This window comes from Hyla sarda, chromosome 4 (assembly GCF_029499605.1).
Source record: "Hyla sarda isolate aHylSar1 chromosome 4, aHylSar1.hap1, whole genome shotgun sequence".
Classification (NCBI taxonomy): domain Eukaryota; kingdom Metazoa; phylum Chordata; class Amphibia; order Anura; family Hylidae; genus Hyla; species Hyla sarda.
The window spans coordinates 23,934,117-23,954,361 of record NC_079192.1 but is presented as its reverse complement, the minus strand read 5'-3'; the positions used below and the strand labels follow the sequence as shown (position 1 = coordinate 23,954,361).

General features: G+C 47.1%; 1 protein-coding gene across 6 annotated transcripts in view; it reads left to right on the top strand.

Annotated features, from left to right (window-relative positions):
* The first annotated feature begins 1,553 nt into the window (after nucleotides 1–1,553).
* LOC130367619 (histidine N-acetyltransferase-like) overlaps nucleotides 1,554–20,245 on the top strand; it is a 38,602-nt gene continuing 19,910 nt past the window's right edge. Inside the window, exons 1-2 of one of the 6 annotated variants that reach the window (XM_056570173.1) lie at nucleotides 1,573–1,658; nucleotides 17,997–18,071. The gene's annotated coding sequence lies outside the window, so the exon portion shown is untranslated. Of the gene's footprint in view, nucleotides 1,659–14,485; nucleotides 14,716–14,745; nucleotides 14,789–17,730; nucleotides 17,887–17,996; nucleotides 18,072–20,245 lie in introns of those variants that run through there. The other 5 variants (XM_056570172.1, XM_056570175.1, XM_056570174.1 and 2 more) reach the window with 5 other exon arrangements.

Sequence of the window (20,245 nt, the reverse complement as noted above, 5' to 3'; positions counted from 1 at the left end):
ATACTGCCAAAAACTGTATCCCCTGAAAATAAAACTATCATCCACTATACCTCCTGCATTTAATACTGCCACCTACTGTACCCCCTGAATATAATACTGCCACCTACTGTACCCCCTAAATATAATACTGCCACACACTGTATCCCCTGAATATAATACTGCCAAAAACTGTATTCCCAGAAAATAAAACTATCATCCACTATACCTCCTGCATTTAATACTGCCACCTACTGTACCCCCTAAATATAATACTGCCACCCACTGTACCCCCTGAATATAATACTGCCAAAAACTGTATCCCCTGAAAATAAAACTATCATCCACTATACCTCCTGCATTTAATACTGCCACCTACTGTACCCCCTGAATATAATACTGCCACCTACTGTACCCCCTAAATATAATACTGCCACACACTGTATCCCCTGAATATAATACTGCCAAAAACTGTATCCCCTGAAAATAAAACTATCATCCACTATACCTCCTGCATTTAATACTGCCACCTACTGTACCCCCTGAATATAGTAATGCCACCTACTGTACCCCCTAAATATAATACTGCCACACACTGTATTCAGACGCCGGCAGTAAAATAATAAATATATATACGCACCAGGGGAGCGGCCTCCGCCGCGATCCTTTTCCTGGTTACCGGTGGTCGGTGAGTCACACTGCCCCTCAGCCTATCTCTGGCCGAGGAAGGACTTCACTGCGGCGGTCAATGATTGTCAGTACGCCTCGCCAACCAGGAAAAGGATCGCAGCGAAGGCACCGGGGGAGCGTCAGCAGGTATGTATATTTGTTATTTTACTGCCGGCAGTCTGAATGACAATGTTTGTATCCTGGAGTACTCCTTTAAGATATTTACTGTAAGCCAGTGTTTTCCAACCATGGCACCTCCAGCTGTTGCAAAACTACAACTCCCAGCATGCCCAGACAGCCTTTGGCTGGAGGCACCATGGTTGGAAAACACTGGCTTCTATGATCAGAGGAGGTCACTACGGGCAACTTCTATGAAGTGAGCGCAGGAGTTCCTGCACTAACTTCATAGCCATGCCGTAAATGAATGGCGCTTCATGCCCCTTTTCTAACCCCCTCCCCTCCTCCATGCTCCTTTTTTCCACCCCCCTATCCTCCTCCATGCTCCTTTTTTCCACCCCCCTATCCTCCTCCATGCTCCTTTTTCAGGGGGGGTATTGGAAAAGGAGGTCAGAGGGGGGCTTATTCATGCTCCTCCCCCCAACCCCCCCCCTGTCCTCCACGATGTTCCTTTTCACCCCCCCCCCCCCCCATCTGTCCTCCATGTTCCTCCTCCCCCCCCCCCCTCTGTCATGCTCCATGCCAGTGTTTCCCAACCAGGGTGCCTCCAGCTGTGGCCAAACTACAACTCCCAGCATGCCCAGACAGCCGTTGGCTGTCCGGGCATGCTGGGAGTTGTAGTTTGGCCACAGCTGAAGGCACCCTGTTTGGGAAACACTGCTCCATGCTCTTCTAGCCAGCAAACCCTCCCCCGACACTCTCACCTCTGACCTTCCGTCATTGTTTTCCAGCCTCGTCCTCCTCCTCCTCGTCTTGCAGGGAGGATGCAGCATCTCTAGGCGGCGGCGGGATGTCCTCGTCCTCCTGCGCAGCTGGGGCAGGGACCGTGACGTCAGGTACGTGCTTCCGACGTCTGCTGCTCTTAAAGCGGCAGTGTCCCTTCCCCCAGCCGACGTTACTTGGGGCCGGGGGACCGGACTAAATGAGACCCCCTTTCAGCGCCACCAGAGGAGGGGGTCTCCCGGGGAGCAGAACTTCCAGGGAGGATTTCTTTTTTTGTAAATATGGCGGGCCCCCCTGGTGTTGGGGCCCAGTCGCCATGGCGACCGTTGCGACCTCTATAGCTACGCCACTGCCGGTATCAGATGATTATCTGCCCCCTTCCTAATACGGTGTCAGAATCAGCCTATGCAGGATAGAAGAGATGACTCTGAAACACACAGTCCAGATAAATGATATTTCCTTTATTTGAAACAATTTAAGGGTATACAGTGACCCCCCGACCTACGATGGCCCCGACATGCGATCATTTCAACATACGATGGTCTCTCAGAGGCAGCATCAACATACGATGCTTTTGTATGTCGGGGCCAACGCATAAACGGCTATCCGGCAGCGCAGACTGCTTCAGCTGCCACCGGATAGGTGTTTACGGTGCCCCGTGTGGTCCGCTGACGATCACTTACCTGTCCTCGGGGCTCCGGCGCGTCCTCTTCGGGATCCCCTGCATCGTCGGCGCTCTTCATCGTCGTCATCACGTCGCTGCGCACGCCGTCCCGTCATCCAATAGGAGCGGCGTGCGTAGCGACGTGATGGCGGAGACGGAGAGCGAGGATGCCGGGGAAGCAGAGGCCTTGCCGGAGCGTCGGGGACACCCTGGGGACGCGGCGACAGCGATGGAAGGGGACATCCAGGGCAGCGGTGACGAGCGGTGACGGGTCCAGAGCGGTGGGGACAGGTGAGTATAACTTCCTCTACCAGTGGTCTTCAACCTGCGGACCTCCAGATGTTGCAAAACTACGACTCCCAGCATGCCCGGACAGCCGTTGGCTGTCCGGGCATGCTGGGAGTTGTAGTTTTACAACATCTGGAGGTCCGCAGGTTGTAGACCACTGTCCTACGGATCCCTCAACATACGATGGTTTCAACAAACGATGGTCCATTTGGAGCGGATTACCATCGTATGTTGAGGGACCACTGTATATAGACAGTTGCATGTCACGGTCAGCTGTCCTTGTGATTGGTTTCTTCCATCTGTAGGCGTTCCTCGCCCATCACGTGGGTCTTATCATTTTGGGTGGAGTCTCTCTGGAAACTCCATCTTGAGACATTCTTTCATACTCTATGGGAGGGGGGGGGGGAGTAAGTTAGTGGGTAAAGGGGGGGTGGGGGGGTGAGTGTCCTTTTTAGCATGTTCTGAAATAGCCACACCACATTACACAAAGATGGGAGCAGTGTGTGCAAAAGAAATGGGCAGTAAGAGCAGTCTGTGACAAAGAGGGGGTCTACTACTACCACTGCATTTTATCTCCTCACCACTACATATTGGGAACACCCCACATGACCTGTCTTTAAAGGGGTACTCCGGTGAAAACCGTTTTTCTTTTAATTCAACTGGTGGCAGAAAGTTAAACATATTTGTAAATTATTTCTATTAAAAAATCTTAATCCTTCCTGTACTTATTAGCTGCTGAATACGACAGAGGAAATTCTTTTCTTTTTGGAATGCTCTCTGATGACATCACGACCACAGTTCTCTCTGCTGACGTTATTATAATAATAACGCTTTATTTATTGTTGTCCTTCGTGGGATTTGAACCCAAGTCCCCAGCACTGCAAGGCAGCAGCACTAACCACTGAGCCACCATGCTGCCCTTAGCATACATCTGCTGTGCATGGTTGCTAAAATGGACGGAGATGTCAGCAGAGAGCACTGTGCTCATGATGTCATCAGTGTTCCAAAAAGAAAGGAATTTCCTCTGTAGCATTCAGCAGCTAATAAGTACTGGAAGGATTAAGATTTTTTTTAATAGAAGTAATTTACAAATATGTTTAAATTTCTGCCACCAGTTGATTTAAAAGAATAAAAGGTTTTCACCGGAGTACCCCTTTAAGATGTTCTCACCCAGCTTTCTACATATCACAGTGTGGCCCTTGTCCGATCTTTACACTTGATCATCAAGGGAAGTCTATAGGGGAGTAATGGGACAACTTTGGGGGCAGTGTGTGCAAAAAAAGGGGCATTTAGAGTAGTCTGTGACAAAGAGGGGGGGTTGCTATAGTTAGTTTAGGATGAATAAACCAATACATATTAGATGGACAGTAATTGAATTTGTTTATGCTTACTAATGTGATCAGGGGAACTGGACAATGGGGGCACCACACACCTGGAACAGATGGTCTTGTGGTAGCCTGGGGGTTGTAGGGTATATGGGGTGTAGCTGTGCAGTTACTAAAGGGTGCTTGCTTAAACCTTTCTATTCGTGACGCCAGGGTGAGGGCTCCTCTGTAATGCTTGTCCTACCGCCACCCGTCCCAAGATCGGTAGGGAGGTATTAAATAAGTGAATGTCCACAACCGGAGAGTTTGCTGAAAACTGTCGGAACTTTTACTGAAGATTTTATGCAGGCTTTACAACAGGAACAGTCTCTTTACAAGCAAAGTCTCTTGGATATTGACAGTGGTTGGGACCTTGAGCGTTCTTTAAGTCCGGAGACTAATATGCGCTGTTCCACTGGATTTAGGGGATTTAGTTTCGGCCCAGTAGTCACGCTAGCTTTAGCGGGGATTTAGTTTAGGACTCGGTTTGATTCAGGCGGAGGCCGGCAGGCTTCAGGCCTCAGGTTGTCTTTGCAAGTTACATAGATCTCGACTCTCCGATGATCAGGAACCCAAGAGAGCGATCATTGGCTGCAGCTCCCTTATATGGGCAGGGGCTGGCCTCAAGCAGATTGGTTCAAAACTTCTGTCAATCATCTGTACAAAGGGTCATGGTCTGACATGTGACCAAACCTTAAACCCTGATTGGTAAGAAGGACAATTCTAAGTTGCACAACATCCCTAAGGAGACGTTACATAGAAGAGTATCCAAAGCTAAATCCTGAGGACTATAATTTGTTTCCTCTGCTGCCCCTTGTGCCCAGTCAGTGGAGATTTCCCCGTGGACTCAACCCCTTGGCTGTGGTTTTTCTCACCCTGAATTATTAGTTAATAAATAAAGGGGTACTCTGGTAAAAAATATTTTTTTTAAATCAACTGGTGCCAGAAAGTTAAACAGATTTGTAAATTACCGGTACTTCTATTAAAAAATCTTAGTGAGCAATCTTATGCGAGTGAGCCCGCATTTACAGAGCCCTGCTTGTCCTCAGTGTACAGAGCCCCGCTTGTCCTCAGTGTACAGAGCCCCGCTTGTCCTCAGTGTACAGAGCCCCGCTTGTCCTCAGTGTACAGAGCCCCGCTTGTCCTCAGTGTACAGAGCCCCGCTTGTCCTCAGTGTACAGAGCCCCGCTTGTCCTCAGTGTACAGAGCCCCGCTTGTCCTCAGTGTACAGAGCCCCGATTGTCCTCAGTGTACAGAGCCCCGCTTGTCCTCAGTGTACAGAGCCCCGCTTGTCCTCAGTGTACAGAGCCCCGCTTGTCCTCAGTGTACAGGGCCCTGCTGAGGACAAGCAGGGCTCTAGCATGGTCATATGACTGGAGGTCCTGCGACGCTGAACAAGGTAAGTACTATACATTCCTATGAAATATAGATATAATTATTAAATATATACATACACTAACATTAGAGTTAGACTTAAGGAGAGGCGACTAGGGGCTGTCCCACCTGAGGAACCCTACCTGAACGTAGTTAGGAACCTGACTTTAGGAACCTCTACACTACGTACGGTATGCAATACGGTACCGGGACACCACAAACCCCCTTACCTAACATAAGTCGGCCTCGACGTCAGTCCCCTAAGACAGAGGGACGAAGTTAAGGTCGGGTACAACACTATAAAGCTACTTAACATTTTCTTTTGGTGTACATACATTGGTTTGGGTGAACTCACGAACAGGATTGGTTCATGAATTTAGTAACAGGATGATATTATTCACACAAGATACATCCTACTTGACATTTTTCTAAGCTTACTAGACAAGTTAAATCTCACTATACATTTTTCTAAGCTCACTAGACAATTTAAATCTCACTATACATTTTTGCCATATTAGCTACCTGTTTAGTACACTGGAAGTATATTGGCTTGCCCGAGGCTTTCTACCAATAAGGCTGCCTACTAGGGTCTATTGGCTACACGCTTCTATCCCTAGAACACAACAGATAAACCTTACCTAGGTTACCTTTAATTATGTGCATTATTTTTAGCTTGCAAGAGTATCTACTGGCCAGGCAGAACATCTCGCACACATATAAGAACAGAGAATTAGTGTACATGACAGTGGCAGGAATTGGAAAAATTACATTAGCTACAATTCCCAAAGCATTTACTTTAGTGTGAAATATTTTTGTTGGTTTGTTTATTTTTAGGTGTACTAAGTTTAAGTGATTGTTTCTGAGGTGCTATGTGTGTAGTACTATGTGCAAAGTCAGTCTTGATACCTTAGGAGTAGTTTCCCTTGAGAAGGTGTTAGTGATGGGTGACAAAATTGTTATTCCTCAGAGGAGCAGAGGAAGCCACCTACTAGCATTATTTACATTCCTTTATGTACATGTGTACAATAACCATTTACATTTAGTTATTCTAGCATGAATATTTATTAAACACTCCAACAGAGTTCAGGTGCATTCACCTGATAAGTGCAACTTTCACGAAGAATGTCACGGTACTTTTGAGGTATATACACGTAAACAAGCGTGCAAGGATCAGCAGTCCACCTGCACTAAGAGTCTAAACTTCACGGCTACCAGCTCTAGCCAGGCACACACTTGCGAATCTCCTACCACTAGGAGTCTCTGGTCTGAGGACCAGGCACAAAAGCTTGATGGCTACGTTACAACTTGAACAGTCTTAGCATAGTCCTGCTAGGCACACTTCTTGAACTGTTGCAGAAAAGTCTGTAAAGACAACAACAACAAAAAAAAAAAACTTTAAAGCAGTATGAGTGTCACAGTTCAGATGCAACTCCGGCGATGTAGTCCTGCTCCTCGCCTAGTTCCTCTACCCCTTTCAGGATCACGAGCAGGAAAAGAGTTAATGTGGCTCTCCCACACCACATTAGTAAGGGTAGGGTGTGACACTGAAGGATTGAGGTTAACAGTTGGTGCTGGTTGATTCGGCCCCACCTCCTCATCAGATGTGGGCCGCAGCACATTTCTTGGTACCTGGGGGGCAGATCAAAGCTCCTTGTCGGGAGTAGGCCCAGGTACTTCAGTTGGCACCCGCGGTCGAGGCCAAACCTCCTGGACAGGAGTAGGCCAGGGCACTTTGTGGTAGACAGAAGGAAGTGGTTGCTGCTGTAGAGACTCCTCCTCCTTGGGTACGTTGGTGGAGGCATCAGGAGCAGGCCATTTCTGCCTCAGTTGGAAGGGGTCCGCTTCCCAATCTTCTGAAGGAAAATATTTGAAGGGCAACTGGGTTGGAGCTCCTCCTCAGGTTCCTTAACAGTGTCTGCTTCAGGACCCTAAATGCTGGCAACACCGCCTCCCACGTCACTCTCCTCATCACTACTTGCCCGCCTAGCGGAGGAAGCTGTGGATGTCTCCTCCACTTGTTGGCTGGGCAGTAGCTGCTGACTGTCCTCTATTAGATCGTCCTCAGTGAATAGTGGAGCTGAACCCACAGCATAAGATACTTCTCTAGGAGAGGGAACAGGATAGGACAAAGGCAATGGGAGGACAGGGACTGCTCCCGGCCCATGCCAACTGAGGGTTGTGTCTGAGGGTTGCGACTGTTGACTGGGGGTGTCAGATGTCACTTGTGATGAAGCAGATGACCGTGTTAATCAGAGGATGACGGCAGAAGGATTGCTGGTGGAGACACGACCACTAGCTGATACCGGGAGATCAGGACTCTCGCTGCAACTCCTGCTGCCACTCGCCCCTAGTCCCTCTCTACATGGTGGGCCATTTATATGGATACACCTTAATAAAATGGGAATGGTTGGTGATATTAACTTCCTGTTTGTGGCACATTAGTATATGTGAGGGGGGAAACTTTTCAAGATGGGTGGTGACCATGGCGGCCATTTTGAAGTCGGCCATTTTCAATCCAACGTTTTTCCAATAGGAAGAGGGTCATGTGACAAATCAAACTTATTGGGAATTTCACAAGAAAAACAATGATGTGCTTGGTTTTAACGTAACTTTATTCTTTCATGAGTTATTTACAAGTTTCTGACCACTTATAAAATGTGTTCAATGTGCTGCCCATTGTGTTGGATTGTCAATGCAACCCTCTTCTCTATATACTGCTATATACTACTATATACACCGCAGGAGAAATGCTAGCACAGGCTTCCAGTATCCGTATACACTGCTATATACGCCGCAGGAGAAATGCTAGCACAGGCTTCCAGTATCCGTATACACTGCTATATACTGCTATATACACCGCAGGAGAAATGCTAGCACAGGCTTCCAGTATCCGTATACACTGCTATATACTACTATATACACCGCAGGAGAAATGCTAGCACAGGCTTCCAGTATCCGTATACACTGCTATATACTACTATATACACTGCAGGAGAAATGCTAGCACAGGCTTCCAGTATCCGTATACACTGCTATATACTACTATATACACCGCAGGAGAAATAATAGCACAGGCTTCCAGTATCGGTATACACTGCTATATACTACTATATACACCGCAGGAGAAATGCTAGCACAGGCTTCCAGTATCCGTATACACTGCTATATACTACTATATACACCGCAGGAGAAATGCTAGCACAGGCTTCCAGTATCCGTATACACTGCTATATACTACTATATACACCGCAGGAGAAATGCTAGCACAGGCTTCCAGTATCCGTATACACTGCTATATACTACTATATACACCGCAGGAGAAATACTAGCACAGGCTTCCAGTATCCGTATACACTGCTATATACTACTATATACACTGCAGGAGAAATACTAGCACAGGCTTCCAGTATCCGTATACACTGCTATATACTACTATATACACCGCAGGAGAAATGCTAGCACAGGCTTCCAGTATCCGTATACACTGCTATATACTACTATATACACTGCAGGAGAAATGCTAGCACAGGCTTCCAGTATCCGTATACACTGCTATATACTACTATATACACCGAAGGAGAAATGCTATCACAGGCTTCCAGTATCCGTATACACTGCTATATACTACTATATACATCGCAGGAGAAATGCTAGCACAGGCTTCCAGTATCCGTATACACTGCTATATACTACTATATACACCGCAGGAGAAATGCTAGTACAGGCTTCCAGTATCCGTATACACTGCTATATACTACTATATACACCGCAGGAGAAATGCTAGCACAGGCTTCCAGTATCCGTATACACTGCTAAATACTACTATATACACCGCAGGAGAAATACTAGCACAGGCTTCCAGTATCCGTATACACTGTTATATACTACTATATACACCGCAGGAGAAATACTAGCACAGGCTTCCAGTATCCGTATACACTGCTATATACTATAAATACACCGCAGGAGAAATGCTAGCACAGGCTTCCAGTATCCGTATACACTGCTATATACTACTATATACACCGCAGGAGAAATGCTAGCACAGGCTTCCAGTATCCGTATACACTGCTATATACTACTATATACACCGCAGGAGAAATGCTAGCACAGGCTTCCAGTATCCGTATACACTTCTATATACTACTATATACACCGCAGGAGAAATGCTAGCACAGGCTTCCAGTATCCGTAGTTTCAGGTGATGCAGAATGGGCAAAACAAAAATTGGAACCGGACCCTCAGTTTACGCAGAAGATTTTGTTCAGTGATGAGGAAACTTTTATGTGAATGGTGAAGTTAACAAACAAAACCACCGCTATTGGTCTGACACTAACCCACATTGGATAGATCCCTCCAAGACTGTTGGAACACAAAAATTGATGGTATGGTGTGGTATATGGGGTACAAAGATAGTGGGGCCATTCTTCATCAATGGAAACCTCAAGGCCACTGGATATGTGAAATTGCTACATGATGATGTGTTTCCCTCTTTGTGCACTGAAGCTGCATGTTCCCTGAGTGTTTCCAGCAAGATGATGACCACCACATTATGGGTGTCAGGTCCGAGCATTCCTAGATGAACATGTGGTAGGCCTCTGGGGTAGGGTTAATGTAGTCAGGGTATTGCTTCAGTATATCAGGGGTTAAGATTAACCCTATAGTTCGTGACGCCAGGCTGGGGGCTAGTATGCTGAGAATTCTCCGGCCTATCGCCGCCCTTCCCAGTAACGACAGGTGCATGTGAATAATGACTGAAGGTCCACAAGGTAGTTGAACTTGAACTTGGATAAACTTTACTTAAAGGCTTGCGGTACATCCAATGAACAGTAACAGTCTCAATCAAACAGCCTCTATACACTTCAGTGACTGACAGTTGTTGCGGACCTTGACTTGTGTTATAAGTCTCTGAATTTAGGGTTAATTGCGAAGATCCGTCCGGATATAGGGGATAAATAAGGTCCGGTGATCTTGCAGAGTGCTTAGGGGTTAGGAAGAAATCAGCCGTCGCCGCAAGGCTAGGGCCTAAACTCGCTGAAGACAGCTGCGCAGAGATGTTGCTTGCTTGAGAACCCAGGAACAAGAGAGCGAGCAATGTCCACCGCGCCCTTATATGGGTAATTAACTAATTATATACATTAGTACCATTATATTTACATATATTCTGAATAAACTGTTAGCTTAATGACTATCTAGATGAGAGGTGGCAAGGGGCAGACTAGATAAGAAGGACCCCAATGTCCTAGGGACTCTAGCTATGGGGACCTATACACAGGTACCTTATAGGATGCGCTACTGGGACACCACAAACAGTTTCCTGGAAAGTGGATTGGTCGTCGTGGGCCAGTTGAATGGCCCCCAAGGTCTCCCGATCTGACCCCCTTAGACTTTTATCTTTGGGGTCATCTGAAGGCAATTGTCTATGCTGTGAAGATACGAGATGTGCAGCACCTGAAACTATGGATACTGGAAGCCTGTGCTAGCATTTCTCCTGCGGTGTATATAGTAGTATATAGCAGTGTATACGGATACTGGAAGCCGGTGCTAGCATTTCTCCTGCGGTGTATATAGTAGTATATAGTAGGGATCGACCGATTATCGGTATGGCCGATATTATCGGCCGATAATCACGATTTTGGGTATTATCGGTATCGGCAATTATCTTGCCGATAAGCCGATAATGCCCCGCCCCCCGCACCGCCCCCACCGCACCGCGACCGCCACCCCCCCGACCCGCCGCACCGCACCGCCGACCCACCGCACCCCCCACCGTGATGCTAGGCGGTATACCGGTATGGATTTTTTCCCATACCGCTATACCGGTCGGGCCCCTCCCCCACCCTCCCAGTCAATAAAAAATTGTAACTTACCCGTAATGGGGGTGGTCCGGGCCATCCATCCATCCTTCCTGTAGCGTCCGGGGGCGTTCCGGGTGGAGGGTGGTCCGGTCCGGGCTGTCCTTCTTCTCCCACGGTCTTCTTCTCCACTCCGGGCAGGCTCCGGCCTAGTACGCTGCATAGACGCCGCTACGCCATGACGTCAGGTGCGTCGCTGCGCACGGGCGTCACTGCGCAGCAACGTCTATGCAGCGTACTAGGCCTGAGCCTGCCCGGAGTGGAGAAGATGACCGCCAGAGAAGAAGGACAGCCCGGACCGATGCACCCTTCACCCGGAACGCCCCCGGACGCTACAGGAACGATGGATGGATGGCCCGGACCACCCTGACAGGTAAGGGGAGAGAAGTGGGTGGTGGCGGCGGCGGCCTATGGCCCCGCAAAAGCCACTGCAGATCATTGATTTAAAGCGCTCGCTTGAAATCAATGATCTGCAGCGGTGTCGCAGGGGGTTAAATAGCCGATAACTTATACCGGAATATCGGTATAAGTTATCGGCTATCGGCCCTAACCTGCACCGATTATCGGTATCGGTATCGGCCCTAAAAAAACGATATCGGTCGATCCCTAGTATATAGCAGTGTATACGGATACTGGAAGACTGTGCTAGCATTTCTCCTGCGGTGTATATAGTAGTATATAGCAGCGTATACGGATACTGGAAGCCTGTGCTAGCATTTCTCCTGCAGTGTATATAGTAGTATATAGCAGTGTATACGGATACTGGAAGCCTGTGCTAGCATTTCTCCTGCGGTGTATATAGTAGTATATAGCAGTGTATACGGATACTGGAAGCCTGTGCTAGCATTTCTCCTGCGGTGTATATAGTAGTATATAGCAGTATATAGAGAAGAGGGTTGCATTGACAATCCAACACAATGGGCAGCACATTGAACACATTTTATAAGTGGTCAGAAACTTGTAAATAACTCATGAAAGAATAAAGTTACGTTAAAACCGAGCACATCATTGTTTTTCTTGTGAAATTCCCAATAAGTTTGATGTGTCACATGACCCTCTTCCTATTGAAAAAACTAAAGTTGGATTCAAAATGGTCGAATTCAAAATGGCCGCCATGGTCACCACCCATCTTGAAAAGTTTCCCCCCTCACATATACTAATGAGCCACAAACAGAAAGTTAATATCACCAACCATTCCCATTTTATTAAGGTGTATCCATATAAATGGCGCACCATGTATAATAGAACCCTGTAGACAGTGACTGGGAGGTGAAACGCTGCAGTAAAAATGCTTTTCTGTCAAAAACAAACGGCTCTCTGACAACCAGAACTCTGATGTGACTAGGAGGTGAATTGCTGCTGGAAAAAGCTTTTCTGTGTAACACACAGGGCTGTCTGTCTCTATCTATCTCTCTGTAGTTTAATGAATGAAGTGACTGGCCGCAATATGGCTGCCAATTAAATAGGGCTGTGACATCACAAGGGTGACTGGCTGCTGATAGGCTGCATGCTGCATGTGATTCAGGGTCATCCCGCCTTCCCTTGTTCCCGCCTTCCCAGGATTCCCTGCCCCATGTCCTCACATGTGGATCCGCCATTTTAGATGCCCTGGAGCCTGGACCGCAATTAAATGGAGTTTAATGAAGCGATTTGTGCGATAGAATCGCGGTGATATTCGCTTATACCTAATCTATAACATTAAAATCATTTTTGTTGATGACAGGTACTCTCTAAACCAACCTGTTAGAGGAGGGCCCGAAGTAGCTTTAGGTTAGACGGACCTGTCAGTGGGGTTTTGGGGTAAAAAGTAAGGCCCTGTGTATATAGGACATTTCACCCTGATACTTTACATACCAATCATGCATAAATTGACCCATTCGGCGCTGTCAGATCACTGTTTTATTGAGGTATTGTAGCCCACAGGGTGTTTGCCATGCCAGCTGGAGCCCAACGTAGTCTAGCCTCTTTACACATTGCCATGCCCCTAAGTGCTGTAGTGATCTCCTCACCCCCTTGACCCCCTCTATCCTGTGTAGCTAGGGTTGCCACCTGGCCGGTATTTTGGCCACCTAGTCGGAATTTTTATATTAAAAATACCGGCAATGCAATGGGCGGTATTTATCCAACCAATCCTCCAACTCCTGGAATGTTGCACCATATGGTAGCCCTTTGGGGGGGGGGGGGGTATAGTAGTGGTGGTATGGTACTGGTATGTGAGGGATTAGAGTTCGTGACGCCAGGCTGAGGGCTATTATGCTGAGGCTATGCTCTGGCCTATCGCCGCCCTACCCAGGAACAATAGGTGCATGAAATAACTGAAGGTCCACATGAACTTCTTTTACTCAAAGTGCTTGTTACACATCCAAGGCACAGTAACAGTATCATATAACAGTCCTGAATATGCGTAGTGACTGGCAGATGTAGCGGACCCAGTTATAAATAAAGTCTTTGTAGTTTGAGGAAAAGATTTGCAGATCTGTCCAGATTTAGGGGAATTATTAGGTCCGGTGATGCTGCAGAGTGTTTGGGAATTGACACACACTATGTTTTAGATGATCTGGCCATTGCCGCACGGCTCGGGCCTAACTCACTGCGACAGCTGCGACACAGATGCTCCTTCCTCAGAGGCGCAGTGTCACGGATCGGCAGGCTGGAGGTGGATCCTCTGTGTCAGAGAGGGTTTGGCGAGGACCGTGTCGGTGGACCGGTTCTAAGTAGCTACTGGTTTTCACCAGAGCCCGCCGCAAAGCGGGATGGTCTTGCAGCGGCGGTAGCAACCAGGTCGTATCCACCGGCAACGGCTCAACCTCTCTGACTGCTGAGATAGGCATGGTACAAGGGATAAGGCAAGAGCAAGGTCGGACGTAGCAGAAGGTCAGGGCAGGCAGCAAGGGTCGTAGTCAGGGGCAACGGCAGGAGGTCTGGAACACGGGCTAGGAACAAACAAGGGAACGCTTTCACTAGGCACAAGGGCAACAAGATCCGGCGAGGGAGTGCAGGGGAAGTGAGGTATAAGTAGGGAGTGCACAGGTGGAAACTAATCAAGCTAATTGGGAAGATTGGGCCAGGCACCATCATTGGTGCACTGGCCCTTTAAATCTAGAGAGCTGGCGCGCGCGCGCCCTAGAGAGCGGAGCCGCGCGCGCCAGAGCATGACAGCCGGGGACCGGGACAGGTAAGTGACTTGGGACGCAATTCGCAAGCGGGCGCGTCCCGCTGTGCGAATCGCATCCCCGACGGCCATGACAGTGCAGCGCTCCCGGTCAGCGGGACCGACCGGGGCGCTGCAGGGAGAGAGACGCCGTGAGCGCTCCGGGGAGGAGCGGGGACCCGGAGCGCTCGGCGTAACACGCAGGAACAAGAGAGATGCTGCTTGACTGGCAGCCGGGAACAAGAGAGCGAAAAGATGGCCGCCGCTCCCTTATAAGGGTAGGGGGCGGGCCAATCTGATTGGTCCGAACATCTGCCATTCACCATTACATGGTGAGATGGGATTGCTTACGTCACAGGGCCTATACCCATAATAAGACTAAAACGAGGCTAGAAGTGAGGCCTGGAACGCATCCAGAGTGAAGCTTGGAATGCATCACATGACCCGAAGGTCCTGCAGCGCCAATAGAAGCAGGTAATTAACTATTTATGTACATTTATTTATCTCTATTTACATTAACCTTTAGGATACCTGAGTTGTAATAGAGGTGACTAGGGGTAAACTATACTACAGGGCTCCCTACGTCCTAGGGACTGTGGCTATGGGGACCCGCAACTACATAGGTACCGCATTAGATGCGGGACCGGGACACCACACCAGTATTTCCCAACCAGAGGTGCCTCCAGCTGTTGCAAAACTACAAATCCCAGCATGCCCGGACAGCCGTTGGCTGTCCGGGCATGCTGGGAGTTGTAGTTTTGCAACAGCTGGAGGTGCTCCTGGTTGGAAAACACTGACCTATACCAAATGCTACTATATAGTTCAACATGCTGGGAGTTGTAGTTAGCAACTAACAGGCTGTATCAGGGCATGCTGGAAGTTGTAGTTAACAACTAACTGCAACTCCCGAATTTAATAAAAAAAAAAAAAAACGATCAAAAAGTCACATCAAAGCAAAAATGGTACAGTGACCCCCCGACCTACGATGGCCCCGACATACGATCATTTCAACATACGATGGCCTCTCAGAGGCTGCATCAACATACGATGCTTTTGTATGTCGGGGCCATCGCATAAACGGCTATCCGGCAGTGCAGACTGCTTCAGCTGCCACCGGATAGGTGTTTACGGTGCCCCGTGTGCTCCGCTGACGATCACTTACCTGTCCTCGGGGCTCCGGCGCGTCCTCTGCGGGATCCCATGCATCGTCGGCGCTCTTCATCGTCGTCATCACGTCGCTGCGCACGCCGTCCCGTCATCCAATAGGAGCGGCGTGTGTAACAACGTGATGGCGGCGACGGAGAGCGAGGATCCCAGGGAAGCAGAGGCCGTGCCGGAGCGTCGGGGACACCCCGGAGACAGCGATGGAGGACGACATCCAGGGCAGCGGTGACGGGTCCGGAGCGGTGGGGACATGCGAGTATTACCTCCTATACTTTACATTGCACGGATCCTTCAACATACGATGGTTTCGACTAACGATGGTTCGTTTGGAACGGATTACCATCGTATGTTGAGAGATCACTGTACTGTTAACCCCTTAACGACGCAGGACGTATATTTACGTCCTGCGCCGGCTCCCGCGATATGAAGCGGGATCGAGCCGTGATCCCGCATCATATCGCGTCGGTCCTGGCGCTCATCAACGGCCGGGACCCGCGGATAATACCACACATCGACGATCGCGGCGATGTGCGGTATTAACCCTTTAGAAGCGGCGGTCAAAGCTGACCGCCGCTTCTAAAGTGAAAGTGAAAGTGACCCGGCTGCTCAGTCGGGCTGTTCGGGACCGCCGCGGTGAAATCGCGGCGGCCCGAACAGCTTGCAGGACACCGGGAGGGCCCTTACCTGCCTCCTCGGTGTCCGATCGGCGAATGACTGCTCCGTGCCTGAGATCCAGGCAGGAGCAGTCAAGCGCCGATAACACTGATCACAGGCGTGTTAATACACGCCAGTGATCAGCATAGGAGATCAGTGTGTGCAGTGTTATAGGTCCCTATGGGATAACAATGATCAGTATAAGAGATCAGTGTGTGCAGTGTTATAGGTCCCTATGGGATAACAATGATCAGTATAAGAGATCAGTGTGTGCAGTGTTATAGTCCCTATGGGATAACAATGATCAGTGTGTGCAGTGTTATAGGTCCCTATGGGATAACAATGATCAGTGTGTGCAGTGTTATAGGTCCCTATGGGATAACAATGATCAGTGTGTGCAGTGTTATAGGTCCCTATGGGAGCTATAACACTGCAAAAAAAAAGTTTAAAAAAAAGTGTTAATAAAGGTCATTTAACCCCTTCCCTAATAAAAGTTTGAATCACCCCCCATTTCCCATAAAAAAAATAAAACAGTGTAAAAAATAAATAAAAATAAACATATGTGGTATCGCCGCGTGCGTAAATGTCCGAACTATAAAAATATATAATTAATTTAACCGTACGGTCAATGGCGTACGCGCAAAAAAATTCCAAAGTCAAAAAAAACGCATTTTTGGTCACTTTTTATACCATTAAAAAATGAATAAAAAGTGATCAAAAAGTCTGATCAAAACAAAAATTGTACCAAAAAAAAACTTCAGATCACGGCGCAAAAAATGAGTCCTCATCCCGCCCCGTACGTGGAAAGTTATAGGGGTCAGAAGATGACATTTTTAAACGTATAAATTTTCCTGCATGTAGTTATGATTTTTTCCAGAAGTGCGACAAAATCAAACCTATATAAGTAGGGGATCATTTTAATCGTATGGACCTACAGAATAATGATAAGGTGTCATTTTTACCGAAATATGCACTGCGTAGAAACGGAAGCCCCCAAAAGTTACAAAATGGCATTTTTCTTCGATTTTGTCGCACAATGATTTTTTTTTTTCCGTTTCGCCATGCATTTTTGGGTAAAATGACTAATGTCACTGCAAAGTAGAATTGGCGACGCAAAAAATAAGCCATAATATGGATTTTTAGGTGGAAAATTGAAAGGGTTATGATTTTTAAAAGGTAAGGAGGAAAAAACGAAAGTGCAAAAACGGAAAAACCCTGAGTCCTTAAGGGGTTAAAAACTACAGATCGGGACGCAAAACAGGCCCGTATAAGGAGAAATAAAAAACTTTATAAGGGTCAGAATAGGAGAACATTTCCCCCGCATATGTGTTTCCTGTGATGTCACCCACATATAATTAATTATGTAAATTAGCACGGCCGGTATTTTTTTTTAAAGAAAGTAGGCAACCAGGGGTAAAGTCCTAGGAGAAAAAAGTGTGGGAACTCACCCAAGATTTCCACTCAAGGACTGGTCCTGCAGGACGCTTGATAATGGGAACAGGGTTCCTGCTGTGGAAAAAGTGCAGGAACTCCATTCCCATGCGTTCCTGCAGGACTTGAGCTCTGGTAGCAACCCTATGTGTAGCCTGAGGGGAAGAAAACTATACTGTGCATGCGCCACCCTTTAGCTCTAAGGTGCTTGCGCGGGATTACATGGGAGAGGCCGGCATTACGACATAGGATACTGGGTGTCAATGGAAGATGGTAGAGAAGATGACTACGGCAGTGACGGACGTGTGAAGGAGATGGACTGTGCTGGGCTCCAGCCAGTGTATGGGACACCAAGTCCTGGATAATCCTGAGATAATCCATGTTATTACCTAATCGGTTAGTGATTTCACGGCTTCTTTTCATGTCCCGTAATAAAAAGTTGTTTCCTTATTATCTTTCTTTAAACTGTAATCTGATGGCTTTGCCCTTTTGGACCCTCTTCGTAGATAACCATTTGCTGTGTCGGGCTGGAGATGACCCAGCAGTCATGGTACATATCGGCACCAATGACAAAGTAAGAGGTAGGTGCAGTGTCCTTAGCCCCTTAAGGACTCAGGGTTTTTACGTTTTTGCACTTTCGTTTTTTCCTCCTTACCTTTTAAAAATCTTAACCCTTTCAATTTTGCACCTAAAAATCCATATGATGGCTTATTTTTTGCGCCACCAATTCTACTTTGCAGTGACATTAGTCATTTTACCCAAAAATCCACGACGAAGCGGAAAAAAACACATCATTGTGCGACTTATTGGGGGCTTCCGTTTCTACGCAGTGCATATTTCGGTAAAAATGACACCTGATCATTATTCTGCAGGTCCATACGGTTAAAATGATCCCCTACTTATATAGGTGATTTTGTCGCACTTCTGGAAAAAATCATAACTACATGCAGGAAAATGTATACGTTTAAAATTGTCATCTTCTGACCCCTATAACTTTTTTATTTTTCCGTGTATGGGGCGGTATGAGGACTCATTTTTTGCGCCGTGATCTGAAGTTTTTAGCGGTACCATTTTTGCATTGATCGGACTTTTTGATCGCTTTTTATTCATTTTTGTCATGAAGTAAAAAGTGACCAAAAATATGCTATTTTGGATTTGGAATTTGTTTGCGGGTACGCCATTGACCGTGCGGTTTAATTAATGATATTTTTTTTATAATTCGGATATTTACGCACGCGGTGATACTACATATGTTTATATTTTTTTTATTTACATTAACTATCTATTAACTTTTTTTTTAACAATTTTTTTTTTGCAATGTTATAGCCCCCATAGGGGGCTATAACTTTGCATACACTGATTGCCAGCACTGTTCACTGCAAAGCCATAGCTTTGCATTGATCAGTGTTATCGGTGGTCGATTTCTCAAGCCTGAATCTCAGGCTTGGAGCAATCAATCGCCGATTGGAAGCGCCGGAGGAAGGTGAGTGACCCTCCGCTCGAGTCCTAGCTAATCGGGACACTGCGGTGGTCCTGATCAGCCCCACTGAGCAGCCAGGAAGATTTTACTTTTGTTTAGACGCGTCTAAAGGGTTAATAGCGTGCAGCACCGCGATAGCTGCCGCATGCTATTAGTTCCGGGTCCCGGGCTTCAGTTACATGCCGGGACCGATCCCATATGACACGCGGTCACCGCATGACCGTGCGTTATATCGTGAGAGCCGGCCACGGACGTAAATATATGTCCGTGGTCGTTAAGGGGTTAAAAATGATTTCAGGGACTTAGGCAACAAGCTTAACCCCTAAGGGCCTATTTTCACCTTAAAGGGGTACTCTGGCGCTAAAACATCTTATCCCCTATCCAAAGGATAGAGAATAAGATGCCTGATCGCGGGGGTCCCATCGCTGGGGACCCCCGTGATCTTCCACGCCGCACCCTGTTAGAATCAGCCCCCGGAGCGTGATCGCCAGTAACGCTCCGGGGGCCGATTCTAACAGGGTGCGGCATGGAAGATCACAGGGGTCCCCAGCGGTGGGACCCCCGCTATCAGGCATCTTATCCCCTATCCTTTGGATAGGGAATAAGATGTCTTAGCGCCAGAGTACCCCTTTAAGGACTCAGCAAATTTTCATTTTTGGAATTTTTGTTTTTTCCTCCTTCCCTTCTAAAAATCATAACGCTTTCAATTTTGCACCTACAGACCCATACAAGGGCTTGTTTTTTGTGTCATCAATTGTACTTTGTAATTACATTGCTTATTTTATAATATAACCTGCGGAGAAACCCAAAAAATATTATTTGTGGGGTGAAACGAAAAAAGAAACGCCATTTTGTAAATTATGGGTGCTTCCGTTTCTACGCAGTGCACTTTTCGGTAAAAATGACACCTTATCTTTATTCTGTAGGTTCATACGGTTACAAGGATACCCAAAATGAGTATCTTCAGACGCCTATAACTTTTACATTTTTCCGTATACGGGGCTATATCAGGGCTCATTTTTTTGCGCCCCGTCGTCTGTAGTTTTTATCGGTACCCTTTTTGTTTTGATGGGACTTTTTGATCGCTTTTTATTTATATGTTTATGGTATATGAAGTGACCAAAAATGCACAATTTTGGACTTTGGTATATTTTTTTACGTGTACGCCATCAACCCTGCGGCTTAACTAACCTTATATTTTAATAGTTCTGACATTTATGCATGTGGCGGTACCACATATGATTATTTTTATTCTTTATTACATTATTTTATTTA